This window comes from Ambystoma mexicanum, chromosome 1p (assembly GCF_040938575.1).
Source record: "Ambystoma mexicanum isolate Mex_15411 chromosome 1p, UKY_AmexF1_1, whole genome shotgun sequence".
NCBI classification, from domain to species: domain Eukaryota; kingdom Metazoa; phylum Chordata; class Amphibia; order Caudata; family Ambystomatidae; genus Ambystoma; species Ambystoma mexicanum.
In genome coordinates this window covers 232723343-232739935 of record NC_090921.1, presented here as the reverse complement: position 1 = coordinate 232739935, position 16593 = coordinate 232723343, and the positions used below count along the sequence as shown (strand labels likewise).

Sequence of the window (16593 nt, the reverse complement as noted above, 5' to 3'; positions counted from 1 at the left end):
TCTTGATATTTTAAAAGGCATGGGAAAAGAAAAATGGAAACGGTAGATAAGATGATTGCATTGCTTGTCTGTTTTCTGCGCAAAGAAAGCACTCTGCTGCCCTCTTTTAGCAGAAGATGGAACTGCAGTTTCAACTTAAGGCGGGAAACCTTCTATTATGCAAATAATTCCCAGAAGACCCCAGAAGCCCAGATTGAAAGGGTGTCAGCCTCGTGTGGCTGCAAAGATATCCCCTGAGTCCTGCGGTAGAAGTCTGGCTTTCCTGAGGCACGGTGCTCAGGGAACTGCACTCAGAGTAGCGACCCATACAAAGGCCACCCTCATCTACCAGTGTGCTTGCCTCTGTCGACTTTTCCTGTCTATAGAACCTGGCCGTTCGTGGCCAAGTGAGTGAGAAGGACTGCCAGGGCAGCGCAGCTCCCATTCACCCACCGGAGCTGGCGCCATCCTCATGTCACTGCAGTGCTCTGTTAAATCAGCTGCTCTGGGCTGCAATGGTCCAGAGCACTGTAGCGCCAGTGTGCAGCATGTAAGGCATTGGTGGTTCAGTGGTAGAATTCTCGCCTGCCACGCGGGAGGCCCGGGTTCGATTCCCGGCCAATGCATGAGCGTTTTGCACATGTACCTTTCGTTGACTTTGAAGCATCGTGAAAAGGAAGAGACCGAACAAAAAAACAAGCCTTGATTGCCTTGCTTGCCTTATTTCTGCTACTAGCGATCACTCTGCTGATCCCTTTTAGTAGAAGGGGCCGCTGCGCCTTGACTGGAAGCAGGGCAATCTCAGATTATGCAAACAGCTCATAGAGGCCCAGCCCGAGTAGGTGCCAGTCTCACACGTCTGCAAAGGCCTTCAATGAGGCTTTCAGCAGAAGTCAAGAGTTTACGAGTGACCATTCGCATGGAACTGGCAGGTGTGTTAAATCAAGTGCTCTACCGCAGTAATGCTGCTTGTCAGGCATTGGTAGCTCAGTGGTAGAATTCTTGCTTCCCAAGTGGGAGGCCCTGGTTCGATTCCCGGCCAATGCATGGCACTTTTGTAGACGTGTCTCTTGATATTTTAAAAGGCATGGGAAAAGAAAAATGGAAACGGTAGATAAGATGATTGCATTGCTTGTCTGTTTTCTGCGCAAAGAAAGCACTCTGCTGCCCTCTTTTAGCAGAAGATGGAACGGCAGTTTCAACTTAAGGCGGGAAACCTATTATGCAAATAATTCCCAGAAGACCCCAGAAGCCCAGATTGAAAGGGTGTCAGCCTCGTGTGGCTGCAAAGATATCCCCTGAGTCCTGCGGTAGAAGTCTGGCTTTCCTGAGGCACGGTGCTCAGGGAACTGCACTCAGAGTAGCGACCCATACAAAGGCCACCCTCATCTACCAGTGTGCTTGCCTCTGTCCACTTTTCCTGTCTATAGAACCTGGCCGTTCGTGGCCAAGTGAGTGAGAAGGACTGCCAGGGCAGCGCAGCTCCCATTCACCCACCGGAGCTGGCGCCATCCTCATGTCACTGCAGTGCTCTGTTAAATCAGCTGCTCTGGCCTGCAATGGTCCAGAGCACTGTAGCGCCAGTGTGCAGCATGTAAGGCATTGGTGGTTCAGTGGTAGAATTCTCGCCTGCCACGCGGGAGGCCCGGGTTTGATTCCCGGCCAATGCATGGCACTTTTGTAGACGTGTCTCTTGATATTTTAAAAGGCATGGGAAAAGAAAAATGGAAACGGTAGATAAGATGATTGCATTGCTTGTCTGTTTTCTGCGCAAAGAAAGCACTCTGCTGCCCTCTTTTAGCAGAAGATGGAACTGCAGTTTCAACTTAAGGCGGGAAACCTTCTATTATGCAAATAATTCCCAGAAGACCCCAGAAGCCCAGATTGAAAGGGTGTCAGCCTCGTGTGGCTGCAAAGATATCCCCTGAGTCCTGCGGTAGAAGTCTGGCTTTCCTGAGGCACGGTGCTCAGGGAACTGCACTCAGAGTAGCGACCCATACAAAGGCCACCCTCATCTACCAGTGTGCTTGCCTCTGTCGACTTTTCCTGTCTATAGAACCTGGCCGTTCGTGGCCAAGTGAGTGAGAAGGACTGCCAGGGCAGCGCAGCTCCCATTCACCCACCGGAGCTGGCGCCATCCTCATGTCACTGCAGTGCTCTGTTAAATCAGCTGCTCTGGGCTGAAATGGTCCAGAGCACTGTAGCGCCAGTGTGCAGCATGTAAGGCATTGGTGGTTCAGTGGTAGAATTCTCGCCTGCCACGCGGGAGGCCCGGGTTCGATTCCCGGCCAATGCATGAGCGTTTTGCACATGTACCTTTCGTTGACTTTGAAGCATCGTGAAAAGGAAGAGACCAAACAAAAAAAACAAGCCTTGATTGCCTTGCTTGCCTTATTTCTGCTACTAGCGATCACTCTGCTGATCCCTTTTAGAAGAAGGGGCCGCTGCGCCTTGACTGGAAGCAGGGCAATCTCAGATTATGCAAACAGCTCATAGAGGCCCAGCCCGAGTAGGTGCCAGTCTCACACGTCTGCAAAGGCCTTCAATGAGGCTTTCAGCAGAAGTCAAGAGTTTACGAGTGACCATTCGCATGGAACTGGCAGGTGTGTTAAATCAAGCGCTCTACCGCAGTAATGCTGCTTGTCAGGCATTGGTAGTTCAGTGGTAGAATTCTCGCTTCCCAAGCGGGAGGCCCGGGTTCGATTCCCGGCCAATGCATGGCACTTTTGTAGACGTGTCTCTTGATATTTTAAAAGGCATGGGAAAAGAAAAATGGAAACGGTAGATAAGATGATTGCATTGCTTGTCTGTTTTCTGCGCAAAGAAAGCACTCTGCTGCCCTCTTTTAGCAGAAGATGGAACTGCAGTTTCAACTTAAGGCGGGAAACCTTCTATTATGCAAATAATTCCCAGAAGACCCCAGAAGCCCAGATTGAAAGGGTGTCAGCCTCGTGTGGCTGCAAAGATATCCCCTGAGTCCTGCGGTAGAAGTCTGGCTTTCCTGAGGCACGGTGCTCAGGGAACTGCACTCAGAGTAGCGACCCATACAAAGGCCACCCTCATCTACCAGTGTGCTTGCCTCTGTCGACTTTTCCTGTCTATAGAACCTGGCCGTTCGTGGCCAAGTGAGTGAGAAGGACTGCCAGGGCAGCGCAGCTCCCATTCACCCACCGGAGCTGGCGCCATCCTCATGTCACTGCAGTGCTCTGTTAAATCAGCTGCTCTGGGCTGAAATGGTCCAGAGCACTGTACCGCCAGTGTGCAGCATGTAAGGCATTGGTGGTTCAGTGGTAGAATTCTCGCCTGCCGCGCGGGAGGCCCGGGTTCGATTCCCGGCCAATGCATGAGCGTTTTGCACATGTACCTTTCGTTGACTTTGAAGCATCGTGAAAAGGAAGAGACCAAACAAAAAAAACAAGCCTTGATTGCCTTGCTTGCCTTATTTCTGCTACTAGCGATCACTCTGCTGATCCCTTTTAGAAGAAGGGGCCGCTGCGCCTTGACTGGAAGCAGGGCAATCTCAGATTATGCAAACAGCTCATAGAGGCCCAGCCCGAGTAGGTGCCAGTCTCACACGTCTGCAAAGGCCTTCAATGAGGCTTTCAGCAGAAGTCAAGAGTTTACGAGTGACCATTCGCATGGAACTGGCAGGTGTGTTAAATCAAGCGCTCTACCGCAGTAATGCTGCTTGTCAGGCATTGGTAGTTCAGTGGTAGAATTCTCGCTTCCCAAGCGGGAGGCCCGGGTTCGATTCCCGGCCAATGCATGGCACTTTTGTAGACGTGTCTCTTGATATTTTAAAAGGCATGGGAAAAGAAAAATGGAAACGGTAGATAAGATGATTGCATTGCTTGTCTGTTTTCTGCGCAAAGAAAGCACTCTGCTGCCCTCTTTTAGCAGAAGATGGAACTGCAGTTTCAACTTAAGGCGGGAAACCTTCTATTATGCAAATAATTCCCAGAAGACCCCAGAAGCCCAGATTGAAAGGGTGTCAGCCTCGTGTGGCTGCAAAGATATCCCCTGAGTCCTGCAGTAGAAGTCTGGCTTTCCTGAGGCACGGTGCTCAGGGAACTGCACTCAGAGTAGCGACCCATACAAAGTCCACCCTCATCTACCAGTGTGCTTGCCTCTGTCCACTTTTCCTGTCTATAGAACCTGGCCGTTCGTGGCCAAGTGAGTGAGAAGGACTGCCAGGGCAGCGCAGCTCCCATTCACCCACCGGAGCTGGCGCCATCCTCATGTCACTGCAGTGCTCTGTTAAATCAGCTGCTCTGGGCTGTAATGGTCCAGAGCACTGTAGCGCCAGTGTGCAGCATGTAAGGCATTGGTGGTTCAGTGGTAGAATTCTCGCCTGCCACGCGGGAGGCCCGGGTTCGATTCCCGGCCAATGCATGAGCGTTTTGCACATGTACCTTTCATTGACTTTGAAGCATCGTGAAAAGGAAGAGACCAAACAAAAAAACAAGCCTTGATTGCCTTGCTTGCCTTATTTCTGCTACTAGCGATCACTCTGCTGATCCCTTTTAGTAGAAGGGGCCGCTGCGCCTTGACTGGAAGCAGGGCAATCTCAGATTATGCAAACAGCTCATAGAGGCCCAGCCCGAGTAGGTGCCAGTCTCACACGTCTGCAAAGGCCTTCAATGAGGCTTTCAGCAGAAGTCAAGAGTTTACGAGTGACCATTCGCATGGAACTGGCATGTGTGTTAAATCAAGTGCTCTACGGCAGTAATGCTGCTTGTCAAGCTTTGGTAGTTCAGTGGTAGAATTCTCGCTTCCCAAGCGGGAGGCCCGGGTTCGATTCCCGGCCAATGCATGGCACTTTTGTAGACGTGTCTCTTGATATTTTAAAAGGCATGGGAAAAGAAAAATGGAAACGGTAGATAAGATGATTGCATTGCTTGTCTGTTTTCTGCGCAAAGAAAGCACTCTGCTGCCCTCTTTTAGCAGAAGATGGAACTGCAGTTTCAACTTAAGGCGGGAAACCTTCTATTATGCAAATAATTCCCAGAAGACCCCAGAAGCCCAGATTGAAAGGGTGTCAGCCTCGTGTGGCTGCAAAGATATCCCCTGAGTCCTGCGGTAGAAGTCTGGCTTTCCTGAGGCACGGTGCTCAGGGAACTGCACTCAGAGTAGCGACCCATACAAAGGCCACCCTCATCTACCAGTGTGCTTGCCTCTGTCCACTTTTCCTGTCTATAGAACCTGGCCGTTCGTGGCCAAGTGAGTGAGAAGGACTGCCAGGGCAGCGCAGCTCCCATTCACCCACCGGAGCTGGCGCCATCCTCATGTCACTGCAGTGCTCTGTTAAATCAGCTGCTCTGGGCTGCAATGGTCCAGAGCACTGTAGCGCCAGTGTGCAGCATGTAAGGCATTGGTGGTTCAGTGGTAGAATTCTCGCCTGCCACGCGGGAGGCCCGGGTTTGATTCCCGGCCAATGCATGGCACTTTTGTAGACGTGTCTCTTGATATTTTAAAAGGCATGGGAAAAGAAAAATGGAAACGGTAGATAAGATGATTGCATTGCTTGTCTGTTTTCTGCGCAAAGAAAGCACTCTGCTGCCCTCTTTTAGCAGAAGATGGAACGGCAGTTTCAACTTAAGGCGGGAAACCTATTATGCAAATAATTCCCAGAAGACCCCAGAAGCCCAGATTGAAAGGGTGTCAGCCTTGTGTGGCTGCAAAGATATCCCCTGAGTCCTGCGGTAGAAGTCTGGCTTTCCTGAGGCACGGTGCTCAGGGAACTGCACTCAGAGTAGCGACCCATACAAAGGCCACCCTCATCTACCAGTGTGCTTGCCTCTGTCCACTTTTCCTGTCTATAGAACCTGGCCGTTCGTGGCCAAGTGAGTGAGAAGGACTGCCAGGGCAGCGCAGCTCCCATTCACCCACCGGAGCTGGCGCCATCCTCATGTCACTGCAGTGCTCTGTTAAATCAGCTGCTCTGGCCTGCAATGGTCCAGAGCACTGTAGCGCCAGTGTGCAGCATGTAAGGCATTGGTGGTTCAGTGGTAGAATTCTCGCCTGCCACGCGGGAGGCCCGGGTTTGATTCCCGGCCAATGCATGGCACTTTTGTAGACGTGTCTCTTGATATTTTAAAAGGCATGGGAAAAGAAAAATGGAAACGGTAGATAAGATGATTGCATTGCTTGTCTGTTTTCTGCGCAAAGAAAGCACTCTGCTGCCCTCTTTTAGCAGAAGATGGAACTGCAGTTTCAACTTAAGGCGGGAAACCTATTATGCACATAATTCCCAGAAGACCCCAGAAGCCCAGATTGAAAGGGTGTCAGCCTCGTGTGGCTGCAAAGATATCCCCTGAGTCCTGCAGTAGAAGTCTGGCTTTCCTGAGGCACGGTGCTCAGGGAACTGCACTCAGAGTAGCGACCCATACAAAGGCCACCCTCATCTACCAGTGTGCTTGCCTCTGTCCACTTTTCCTGTCTATAGAACCTGGCCGTTCGTGGCCGTTCGTGGCCAAGTGAGTGAGAAGGACTGCCAGGGCAGCGCAGCTCCCATTCACCCACCGGAGCTGGCGCCATCCTCATGTCACTGCAGTGCTCTGTTAAATCAGCTGCTCTGGCCTGCAATGGTCCAGAGCACTGTAGCGCCAGTGTGCAGCATGTAAGGTATTGGTGGTTCAGTGGTAGAATTCTCGCCTGCCACGCGGGAGGCCCGGGTTCGATTCCCGGCCAATGCATGAGTGTTTTGCACATGTACCTTTCGTTGACTTTGAAGCATCGTGAAAAGGAAGAGACCGAACAAAAAAACAAGCCTTGATTGCCTTGCTTGCCTTATTTCTGCTACTAGCGATCACTCTGCTGTTCCCTTTTAGTAGAAGGGGCCGCTGCGCCTTGACTGGAAGCAGGGCAATCTCAGATTATGCAAACAGCTCATAGAGGCCCAGCCCGAGTAGGTGCCAGTCTCACACGTCTGCAAAGGCCTTCAATGAGGCTTTCAGCAGAAGTCAAGAGTTTACGAGTGACCATTCGCATGGAACTGGCAGGTGTGTTAAATCAAGCGCTCTACCGCAGTAATGCTGCTTGTCAGGCATTGGTAGTTCAGTGGTAGAATTCTCGCTTCCCAAGCGGGAGGCCCGGGTTCGATTCCCGGCCAATGCATGGCACTTTTGTAGACGTGTCTCTTGATATTTTAAAAGGCATGGGAAAAGAAAAATGGAAACGGTAGATAAGATGATTGCATTGCTTGTCTGTTTTCTGCGCAAAGAAAGCACTCTGCTGCCCTCTTTTAGCAGAAGATGGAACTGCAGTTTCAACTTAAGGCGGGAAACCTTCTATTATGCAAATAATTCCCAGAAGACCCCAGAAGCCCAGATTGAAAGGGTGTCAGCCTCGTGTGGCTGCAAAGATATCCCCTGAGTCCTGCAGTAGAAGTCTGGCTTTCCTGAGGCACGGTGCTCAGGGAACTGCACTCAGAGTAGCGACCCATACAAAGTCCACCCTCATCTACCAGTGTGCTTGCCTCTGTCCACTTTTCCTGTCTATAGAACCTGGCCGTTCGTGGCCAAGTGAGTGAGAAGGACTGCCAGGGCAGCGCAGCTCCCATTCACCCACCGGAGCTGGCGCCATCCTCATGTCACTGCAGTGCTCTGTTAAATCAGCTGCTCTGGGCTGTAATGGTCCAGAGCACTGTAGCGCCAGTGTGCAGCATGTAAGGCATTGGTGGTTCAGTGGTAGAATTCTCGCCTGCCACGCGGGAGGCCCGGGTTCGATTCCCGGCCAATGCATGAGCGTTTTGCACATGTACCTTTCATTGACTTTGAAGCATCGTGAAAAGGAAGAGACCAAACAAAAAAACAAGCCTTGATTGCCTTGCTTGCCTTATTTCTGCTACTAGCGATCACTCTGCTGATCCCTTTTAGTAGAAGGGGCCGCTGCGCCTTGACTGGAAGCAGGGCAATCTCAGATTATGCAAACAGCTCATAGAGGCCCAGCCCGAGTAGGTGCCAGTCTCACACGTCTGCAAAGGCCTTCAATGAGGCTTTCAGCAGAAGTCAAGAGTTTACGAGTGACCATTCGCATGGAACTGGCATGTGTGTTAAATCAAGCGCTCTACGGCAGTAGTGCTGCTTGTCAAGCTTTGGTAGTTCAGTGGTAGAATTCTCGCTTCCCAAGCGGGAGGCCCGGGTTCGATTCCCGGCCAATGCATGGCACTTTTGTAGACGTGTCTCTTGATATTTTAAAAGGCATGGGAAAAGAAAAATGGAAACGGTAGATAAGATGATTGCATTGCTTGTCTGTTTTCTGCGCAAAGAAAGCACTCTGCTGCCCTCTTTTAGCAGAAGATGGAACTGCAGTTTCAACTTAAGGCGGGAAACCTTCTATTATGCAAATAATTCCCAGAAGACCCCAGAAGCCCAGATTGAAAGGGTGTCAGCCTCGTGTGGCTGCAAAGATATCCCCTGAGTCCTGCGGTAGAAGTCTGGCTTTCCTGAGGCACGGTGCTCAGGGAACTGCACTCAGAGTAGCGACCCATACAAAGGCCACCCTCATCTACCAGTGTGCTTGCCTCTGTCCACTTTTCCTGTCTATAGAACCTGGCCGTTCGTGGCCGTTCGTGGCCAAGTGAGTGAGAAGGACTGCCAGGGCAGCGCAGCTCCCATTCACCCACCGGAGCTGGCGCCATCCTCATGTCACTGCAGTGCTCTGTTAAATCAGCTGCTCTGGGCTGCAATGGTCCAGAGCACTGTAGCGCCAGTGTGCAGCATGTAAGGCATTGGTGGTTCAGTGGTAGAATTCTCGCCTGCCACGCGGCAGGCCCGGGTTCGATTCCCGGCCAATGCATGAGCGTTTTGCACATGTACCTTTCGTTGACTTTGAAGCATCGTGAAAAGGAAGAGACCGAACAAAAAAACAAGCCTTGATTGCCTTGCTTGCCTTATTTCTGCTACTAGCGATCACTCTGCTGATCCCTTTTAGTAGAAGGGGCCGCTGCGCCTTGACTGGAAGCAGGGCAATCTCAGATTATGCAAACAGCTCATAGAGGCCCAGCCCGAGTAGGTGCCAGTCTCACACGTCTGCAAAGGCCTTCAATGAGGCTTTCAGCAGAAGTCAAGAGTTTACGAGTGACCATTCGCATGGAACTGGCAGTTGTGTTAAATCAAGTGCTCTACCGCAGTAATGCTGCTTGTCAGGCATTGGTAGCTCAGTGGTAGAATTCTCGCTTCCCAAGTGGGAGGCCCTGGTTCGATTCCCGGCCAATGCATGGCACTTTTGTAGACGTGTCTCTTGATATTTTAAAAGGCATGGGAAAAGAAAAATGGAAACGGTAGATAAGATGATTGCATTGCTTGTCTGTTTTCTGCGCAAAGAAAGCACTCTGCTGCCCTCTTTTAGCAGAAGATGGAACGGCAGTTTCAATTTAAGGCGGGAAACCTATTATGCAAATAATTCCCAGAAGACCCCAGAAGCCCAGATTGAAAGGGTGTCAGCCTTGTGTGGCTGCAAAGATATCCCCTGAGTCCTGCGGTAGAAGTCTGGCTTTCCTGAGGCACGGTGCTCAGGGAACTGCACTCAGAGTAGCGACCCATACAAAGGCCACCCTCATCTACCAGTGTGCTTGCCTCTGTCCACTTTTCCTGTCTATAGAACCTGGCCGTTCGTGGCCAAGTGAGTGAGAAGGACTGCCAGGGCAGCGCAGCTCCCATTCACCCACCGGAGCTGGCGCCATCCTCATGTCACTGCAGTGCTCTGTTAAATCAGCTGCTCTGGCCTGCAATGGTCCAGAGCACTGTAGCGCCAGTGTGCAGCATGTAAGGCATTGGTGGTTCAGTGGTAGAATTCTCGCCTGCCACGCGGGAGGCCCGGGTTTGATTCCCGGCCAATGCATGGCACTTTTGTAGACGTGTCTCTTGATATTTTAAAAGGCATGGGAAAAGAAAAATGGAAACGGTAGATAAGATGATTGCATTGCTTGTCTGTTTTCTGCGCAAAGAAAGCACTCTGCTGCCCTCTTTTAGCAGAAGATGGAACTGCAGTTTCAACTTAAGGCGGGAAACCTTCTATTATGCAAATAATTCCCAGAAGACCCCAGAAGCCCAGATTGAAAGGGTGTCAGCCTCGTGTGGCTGCAAAGATATCCCCTGAGTCCTGCGGTAGAAGTCTGGCTTTCCTGAGGCACGGTGCTCAGGGAACTGCACTCAGAGTAGCGACCCATACAAAGGCCACCCTCATCTACCAGTGTGCTTGCCTCTGTCGACTTTTCCTGTCTATAGAACCTGGCCGTTCGTGGCCAAGTGAGTGAGAAGGACTGCCAGGGCAGCGCAGCTCCCATTCACCCACCGGAGCTGGCGCCATCCTCATGTCACTGCAGTGCTCTGTTAAATCAGCTGCTCTGGGCTGAAATGGTCCAGAGCACTGTAGCGCCAGTGTGCAGCATGTAAGGCATTGGTGGTTCAGTGGTAGAATTCTCGCCTGCCACGCGGGAGGCCCGGGTTCGATTCCCGGCCAATGCATGAGCGTTTTGCACATGTACCTTTCGTTGACTTTGAAGCATCGTGAAAAGGAAGAGACCAAACAAAAAAAACAAGCCTTGATTGCCTTGCTTGCCTTATTTCTGCTACTAGCGATCACTCTGCTGATCCCTTTTAGAAGAAGGGGCCGCTGCGCCTTGACTGGAAGCAGGGCAATCTCAGATTATGCAAACAGCTCATAGAGGCCCAGCCCGAGTAGGTGCCAGTCTCACACGTCTGCAAAGGCCTTCAATGAGGCTTTCAGCAGAAGTCAAGAGTTTACGAGTGACCATTCGCATGGAACTGGCAGGTGTGTTAAATCAAGCGCTCTACCGCAGTAATGCTGCTTGTCAGGCATTGGTAGTTCAGTGGTAGAATTCTCGCTTCCCAAGCGGGAGGCCCGGGTTCGATTCCCGGCCAATGCATGGCACTTTTGTAGACGTGTCTCTTGATATTTTAAAAGGCATGGGAAAAGAAAAATGGAAACGGTAGATAAGATGATTGCATTGCTTGTCTGTTTTCTGCGCAAAGAAAGCACTCTGCTGCCCTCTTTTAGCAGAAGATGGAACTGCAGTTTCAACTTAAGGCGGGAAACCTTCTATTATGCAAATAATTCCCAGAAGACCCCAGAAGCCCAGATTGAAAGGGTGTCAGCCTCGTGTGGCTGCAAAGATATCCCCTGAGTCCTGCGGTAGAAGTCTGGCTTTCCTGAGGCACGGTGCTCAGGGAACTGCACTCAGAGTAGCGACCCATACAAAGGCCACCCTCATCTACCAGTGTGCTTGCCTCTGTCGACTTTTCCTGTCTATAGAACCTGGCCGTTCGTGGCCAAGTGAGTGAGAAGGACTGCCAGGGCAGCGCAGCTCCCATTCACCCACCGGAGCTGGCGCCATCCTCATGTCACTGCAGTGCTCTGTTAAATCAGCTGCTCTGGGCTGAAATGGTCCAGAGCACTGTACCGCCAGTGTGCAGCATGTAAGGCATTGGTGGTTCAGTGGTAGAATTCTCGCCTGCCGCGCGGGAGGCCCGGGTTCGATTCCCGGCCAATGCATGAGCGTTTTGCACATGTACCTTTCGTTGACTTTGAAGCATCGTGAAAAGGAAGAGACCAAACAAAAAAAACAAGCCTTGATTGCCTTGCTTGCCTTATTTCTGCTACTAGCGATCACTCTGCTGATCCCTTTTAGAAGAAGGGGCCGCTGCGCCTTGACTGGAAGCAGGGCAATCTCAGATTATGCAAACAGCTCATAGAGGCCCAGCCCGAGTAGGTGCCAGTCTCACACGTCTGCAAAGGCCTTCAATGAGGCTTTCAGCAGAAGTCAAGAGTTTACGAGTGACCATTCGCATGGAACTGGCAGGTGTGTTAAATCAAGCGCTCTACCGCAGTAATGCTGCTTGTCAGGCATTGGTAGTTCAGTGGTAGAATTCTCGCTTCCCAAGCGGGAGGCCCGGGTTCGATTCCCGGCCAATGCATGGCACTTTTGTAGACGTGTCTCTTGATATTTTAAAAGGCATGGGAAAAGAAAAATGGAAACGGTAGATAAGATGATTGCATTGCTTGTCTGTTTTCTGCGCAAAGAAAGCACTCTGCTGCCCTCTTTTAGCAGAAGATGGAACTGCAGTTTCAACTTAAGGCGGGAAACCTTCTATTATGCAAATAATTCCCAGAAGACCCCAGAAGCCCAGATTGAAAGGGTGTCAGCCTCGTGTGGCTGCAAAGATATCCCCTGAGTCCTGCAGTAGAAGTCTGGCTTTCCTGAGGCACGGTGCTCAGGGAACTGCACTCAGAGTAGCGACCCATACAAAGTCCACCCTCATCTACCAGTGTGCTTGCCTCTGTCCACTTTTCCTGTCTATAGAACCTGGCCGTTCGTGGCCAAGTGAGTGAGAAGGACTGCCAGGGCAGCGCAGCTCCCATTCACCCACCGGAGCTGGCGCCATCCTCATGTCACTGCAGTGCTCTGTTAAATCAGCTGCTCTGGGCTGTAATGGTCCAGAGCACTGTAGCGCCAGTGTGCAGCATGTAAGGCATTGGTGGTTCAGTGGTAGAATTCTCGCCTGCCACGCGGGAGGCCCGGGTTCGATTCCCGGCCAATGCATGAGCGTTTTGCACATGTACCTTTCATTGACTTTGAAGCATCGTGAAAAGGAAGAGACCAAACAAAAAAACAAGCCTTGATTGCCTTGCTTGCCTTATTTCTGCTACTAGCGATCACTCTGCTGATCCCTTTTAGTAGAAGGGGCCGCTGCGCCTTGACTGGAAGCAGGGCAATCTCAGATTATGCAAACAGCTCATAGAGGCCCAGCCCGAGTAGGTGCCAGTCTCACACGTCTGCAAAGGCCTTCAATGAGGCTTTCAGCAGAAGTCAAGAGTTTACGAGTGACCATTCGCATGGAACTGGCAGGTGTGTTAAATCAAGTGCTCTACCGCAGTAATGCTGCTTGTCAGGCATTGGTAGCTCAGTGGTAGAATTCTCGCTTCCCAAGTGGGAGGCCCTGGTTCGATTCCCGGCCAATGCATGGCACTTTTGTAGACGTGTCTCTTGATATTTTAAAAGGCATGGGAAAAGAAAAATGGAAACGGTAGATAAGATGATTGCATTGCTTGTCTGTTTTCTGCGCAAAGAAAGCACTCTGCTGCCCTCTTTTAGCAGAAGATGGAACGGCAGTTTCAATTTAAGGCGGGAAACCTATTATGCAAATAATTCCCAGAAGACCCCAGAAGCCCAGATTGAAAGGGTGTCAGCCTTGTGTGGCTGCAAAGATATCCCCTGAGTCCTGCGGTAGAAGTCTGGCTTTCCTGAGGCACGGTGCTCAGGGAACTGCACTCAGAGTAGCGACCCATACAAAGGCCACCCTCATCTACCAGTGTGCTTGCCTCTGTCCACTTTTCCTGTCTATAGAACCTGGCCGTTCGTGGCCAAGTGAGTGAGAAGGACTGCCAGGGCAGCGCAGCTCCCATTCACCCACCGGAGCTGGCGCCATCCTCATGTCACTGCAGTGCTCTGTTAAATCAGCTGCTCTGGCCTGCAATGGTCCAGAGCACTGTAGCGCCAGTGTGCAGCATGTAAGGCATTGGTGGTTCAGTGGTAGAATTCTCGCCTGCCACGCGGGAGGCCCGGGTTTGATTCCCGGCCAATGCATGGCACTTTTGTAGACGTGTCTCTTGATATTTTAAAAGGCATGGGAAAAGAAAAATGGAAACGGTAGATAAGATGATTGCATTGCTTGTCTGTTTTCTGCGCAAAGAAAGCACTCTGCTGCCCTCTTTTAGCAGAAGATGGAACTGCAGTTTCAACTTAAGGCGGGAAACCTTCTATTATGCAAATAATTCCCAGAAGACCCCAGAAGCCCAGATTGAAAGGGTGTCAGCCTCGTGTGGCTGCAAAGATATCCCCTGAGTCCTGCGGTAGAAGTCTGGCCTTCCTGAGGCACGGTGCTCAGGGAACTGCACTCAGAGTAGCGACCCATACAAAGGCCACCCTCATCTACCAGTGTGCTTGCCTCTGTCGACTTTTCCTGTCTATAGAACCTGGCCGTTCGTGGCCAAGTGAGTGAGAAGGACTGCCAGGGCAGCGCAGCTCCCATTCACCCACCGGAGCTGGCGCCATCCTCATGTCACTGCAGTGCTCTGTTAAATCAGCTGCTCTGGGCTGAAATGGTCCAGAGCACTGTAGCGCCAGTGTGCAGCATGTAAGGCATTGGTGGTTCAGTGGTAGAATTCTCGCCTGCCACGCGGGAGGCCCGGGTTCGATTCCCGGCCAATGCATGAGCGTTTTGCACATGTACCTTTCGTTGACTTTGAAGCATCGTGAAAAGGAAGAGACCAAACAAAAAAAACAAGCCTTGATTGCCTTGCTTGCCTTATTTCTGCTACTAGCGATCACTCTGCTGATCCCTTTTAGAAGAAGGGGCCGCTGCGCCTTGACTGGAAGCAGGGCAATCTCAGATTATGCAAACAGCTCATAGAGGCCCAGCCCGAGTAGGTGCCAGTCTCACACGTCTGCAAAGGCCTTCAATGAGGCTTTCAGCAGAAGTCAAGAGTTTACGAGTGACCATTCGCATGGAACTGGCAGGTGTGTTAAATCAAGCGCTCTACCGCAGTAATGCTGCTTGTCAGGCATTGGTAGTTCAGTGGTAGAATTCTCGCTTCCCAAGCGGGAGGCCCGGGTTCGATTCCCGGCCAATGCATGGCACTTTTGTAGACGTGTCTCTTGATATTTTAAAAGGCATGGGAAAAGAAAAATGGAAACGGTAGATAAGATGATTGCATTGCTTGTCTGTTTTCTGCGCAAAGAAAGCACTCTGCTGCCCTCTTTTAGCAGAAGATGGAACTGCAGTTTCAACTTAAGGCGGGAAACCTTCTATTATGCAAATAATTCCCAGAAGACCCCAGAAGCCCAGATTGAAAGGGTGTCAGCCTCGTGTGGCTGCAAAGATATCCCCTGAGTCCTGCGGTAGAAGTCTGGCTTTCCTGAGGCACGGTGCTCAGGGAACTGCACTCAGAGTAGCGACCCATACAAAGGCCACCCTCATCTACCAGTGTGCTTGCCTCTGTCGACTTTTCCTGTCTATAGAACCTGGCCGTTCGTGGCCAAGTGAGTGAGAAGGACTGCCAGGGCAGCGCAGCTCCCATTCACCCACCGGAGCTGGCGCCATCCTCATGTCACTGCAGTGCTCTGTTAAATCAGCTGCTCTGGGCTGAAATGGTCCAGAGCACTGTACCGCCAGTGTGCAGCATGTAAGGCATTGGTGGTTCAGTGGTAGAATTCTCGCCTGCCGCGCGGGAGGCCCGGGTTCGATTCCCGGCCAATGCATGAGCGTTTTGCACATGTACCTTTCGTTGACTTTGAAGCATCGTGAAAAGGAAGAGACCAAACAAAAAAAACAAGCCTTGATTGCCTTGCTTGCCTTATTTCTGCTACTAGCGATCACTCTGCTGATCCCTTTTAGAAGAAGGGGCCGCTGCGCCTTGACTGGAAGCAGGGCAATCTCAGATTATGCAAACAGCTCATAGAGGCCCAGCCCGAGTAGGTGCCAGTCTCACACGTCTGCAAAGGCCTTCAATGAGGCTTTCAGCAGAAGTCAAGAGTTTACGAGTGACCATTCGCATGGAACTGGCAGGTGTGTTAAATCAAGCGCTCTACCGCAGTAATGCTGCTTGTCAGGCATTGGTAGTTCAGTGGTAGAATTCTCGCTTCCCAAGCGGGAGGCCCGGGTTCGATTCCCGGCCAATGCATGGCACTTTTGTAGACGTGTCTCTTGATATTTTAAAAGGCATGGGAAAAGAAAAATGGAAACGGTAGATAAGATGATTGCATTGCTTGTCTGTTTTCTGCGCAAAGAAAGCACTCTGCTGCCCTCTTTTAGCAGAAGATGGAACTGCAGTTTCAACTTAAGGCGGGAAACCTTCTATTATGCAAATAATTCCCAGAAGACCCCAGAAGCCCAGATTGAAAGGGTGTCAGCCTCGTGTGGCTGCAAAGATATCCCCTGAGTCCTGCAGTAGAAGTCTGGCTTTCCTGAGGCACGGTGCTCAGGGAACTGCACTCAGAGTAGCGACCCATACAAAGTCCACCCTCATCTACCAGTGTGCTTGCCTCTGTCCACTTTTCCTGTCTATAGAACCTGGCCGTTCGTGGCCAAGTGAGTGAGAAGGACTGCCAGGGCAGCGCAGCTCCCATTCACCCACCGGAGCTGGCGCCATCCTCATGTCACTGCAGTGCTCTGTTAAATCAGCTGCTCTGGGCTGTAATGGTCCAGAGCACTGTAGCGCCAGTGTGCAGCATGTAAGGCATTGGTGGTTCAGTGGTAGAATTCTCGCCTGCCACGCGGGAGGCCCGGGTTCGATTCCCGGCCAATGCATGAGCGTTTTGCACATGTACCTTTCATTGACTTTGAAGCATCGTGAAAAGGAAGAGACCAAACAAAAAAACAAGCCTTGATTGCCTTGCTTGCCTTATTTCTGCTACTAGCGATCACTCTGCTGATCCCTTTTAGTAGAAGGGGCCGCTGCGCCTTGACTGGAAGCAGGGCAATCTCAGATTATGCAAACAGCTCATAGAGGCCCAGCCCGAGTAGGTGCCAGTCTCACACGTCTGCAAAGGCCTTCAATGAGGCTTTCAGCAGAAGTCAAGAGTTTACGAGT

The 16593-nt window shown here is 51.2% G+C and overlaps 17 non-coding genes across 17 annotated transcripts; all 17 read left to right on the top strand.

The window, feature by feature from the left end:
• The first annotated feature begins 534 nt into the window (after positions 1-534).
• On the top strand, positions 535-605 carry TRNAG-GCC (transfer RNA glycine (anticodon GCC)). Its single transcript has one exon. It is a non-coding gene; the product is annotated as a tRNA-Gly (tRNA).
• Positions 606-2204: 1599 nt separating this feature from the next.
• On the top strand, positions 2205-2275 carry TRNAG-GCC (transfer RNA glycine (anticodon GCC)). The gene has a single exon. It is a non-coding gene; the product is annotated as a tRNA-Gly (tRNA).
• Positions 2276-2626: 351 nt separating this feature from the next.
• On the top strand, positions 2627-2697 carry TRNAG-CCC (transfer RNA glycine (anticodon CCC)). The gene has a single exon. It is a non-coding gene; the product is annotated as a tRNA-Gly (tRNA).
• Positions 2698-3674: 977 nt separating this feature from the next.
• TRNAG-CCC (transfer RNA glycine (anticodon CCC)) lies at positions 3675-3745 on the top strand. The gene has a single exon. It is a non-coding gene; the product is annotated as a tRNA-Gly (tRNA).
• A 555-nt stretch (positions 3746-4300) lies between these two features.
• Positions 4301-4371, top strand: TRNAG-GCC (transfer RNA glycine (anticodon GCC)). The gene has a single exon. It is a non-coding gene; the product is annotated as a tRNA-Gly (tRNA).
• Positions 4372-4721: 350 nt separating this feature from the next.
• On the top strand, positions 4722-4792 carry TRNAG-CCC (transfer RNA glycine (anticodon CCC)). Its single transcript has one exon. It is a non-coding gene; the product is annotated as a tRNA-Gly (tRNA).
• Positions 4793-7024: 2232 nt separating this feature from the next.
• On the top strand, positions 7025-7095 carry TRNAG-CCC (transfer RNA glycine (anticodon CCC)). The gene has a single exon. It is a non-coding gene; the product is annotated as a tRNA-Gly (tRNA).
• A 555-nt stretch (positions 7096-7650) lies between these two features.
• TRNAG-GCC (transfer RNA glycine (anticodon GCC)) lies at positions 7651-7721 on the top strand. The gene has a single exon. It is a non-coding gene; the product is annotated as a tRNA-Gly (tRNA).
• Positions 7722-8071: 350 nt separating this feature from the next.
• Positions 8072-8142, top strand: TRNAG-CCC (transfer RNA glycine (anticodon CCC)). The gene has a single exon. It is a non-coding gene; the product is annotated as a tRNA-Gly (tRNA).
• Positions 8143-10377: 2235 nt separating this feature from the next.
• On the top strand, positions 10378-10448 carry TRNAG-GCC (transfer RNA glycine (anticodon GCC)). The gene has a single exon. It is a non-coding gene; the product is annotated as a tRNA-Gly (tRNA).
• Positions 10449-10799: 351 nt separating this feature from the next.
• Positions 10800-10870, top strand: TRNAG-CCC (transfer RNA glycine (anticodon CCC)). The gene has a single exon. It is a non-coding gene; the product is annotated as a tRNA-Gly (tRNA).
• Positions 10871-11847: 977 nt separating this feature from the next.
• Positions 11848-11918, top strand: TRNAG-CCC (transfer RNA glycine (anticodon CCC)). Its single transcript has one exon. It is a non-coding gene; the product is annotated as a tRNA-Gly (tRNA).
• A 555-nt stretch (positions 11919-12473) lies between these two features.
• TRNAG-GCC (transfer RNA glycine (anticodon GCC)) lies at positions 12474-12544 on the top strand. Its single transcript has one exon. It is a non-coding gene; the product is annotated as a tRNA-Gly (tRNA).
• Positions 12545-14143: 1599 nt separating this feature from the next.
• TRNAG-GCC (transfer RNA glycine (anticodon GCC)) lies at positions 14144-14214 on the top strand. The gene has a single exon. It is a non-coding gene; the product is annotated as a tRNA-Gly (tRNA).
• Positions 14215-14565: 351 nt separating this feature from the next.
• TRNAG-CCC (transfer RNA glycine (anticodon CCC)) lies at positions 14566-14636 on the top strand. Its single transcript has one exon. It is a non-coding gene; the product is annotated as a tRNA-Gly (tRNA).
• Positions 14637-15613: 977 nt separating this feature from the next.
• On the top strand, positions 15614-15684 carry TRNAG-CCC (transfer RNA glycine (anticodon CCC)). Its single transcript has one exon. It is a non-coding gene; the product is annotated as a tRNA-Gly (tRNA).
• A 555-nt stretch (positions 15685-16239) lies between these two features.
• On the top strand, positions 16240-16310 carry TRNAG-GCC (transfer RNA glycine (anticodon GCC)). The gene has a single exon. It is a non-coding gene; the product is annotated as a tRNA-Gly (tRNA).
• Positions 16311-16593: the final 283 nt, after the last annotated feature.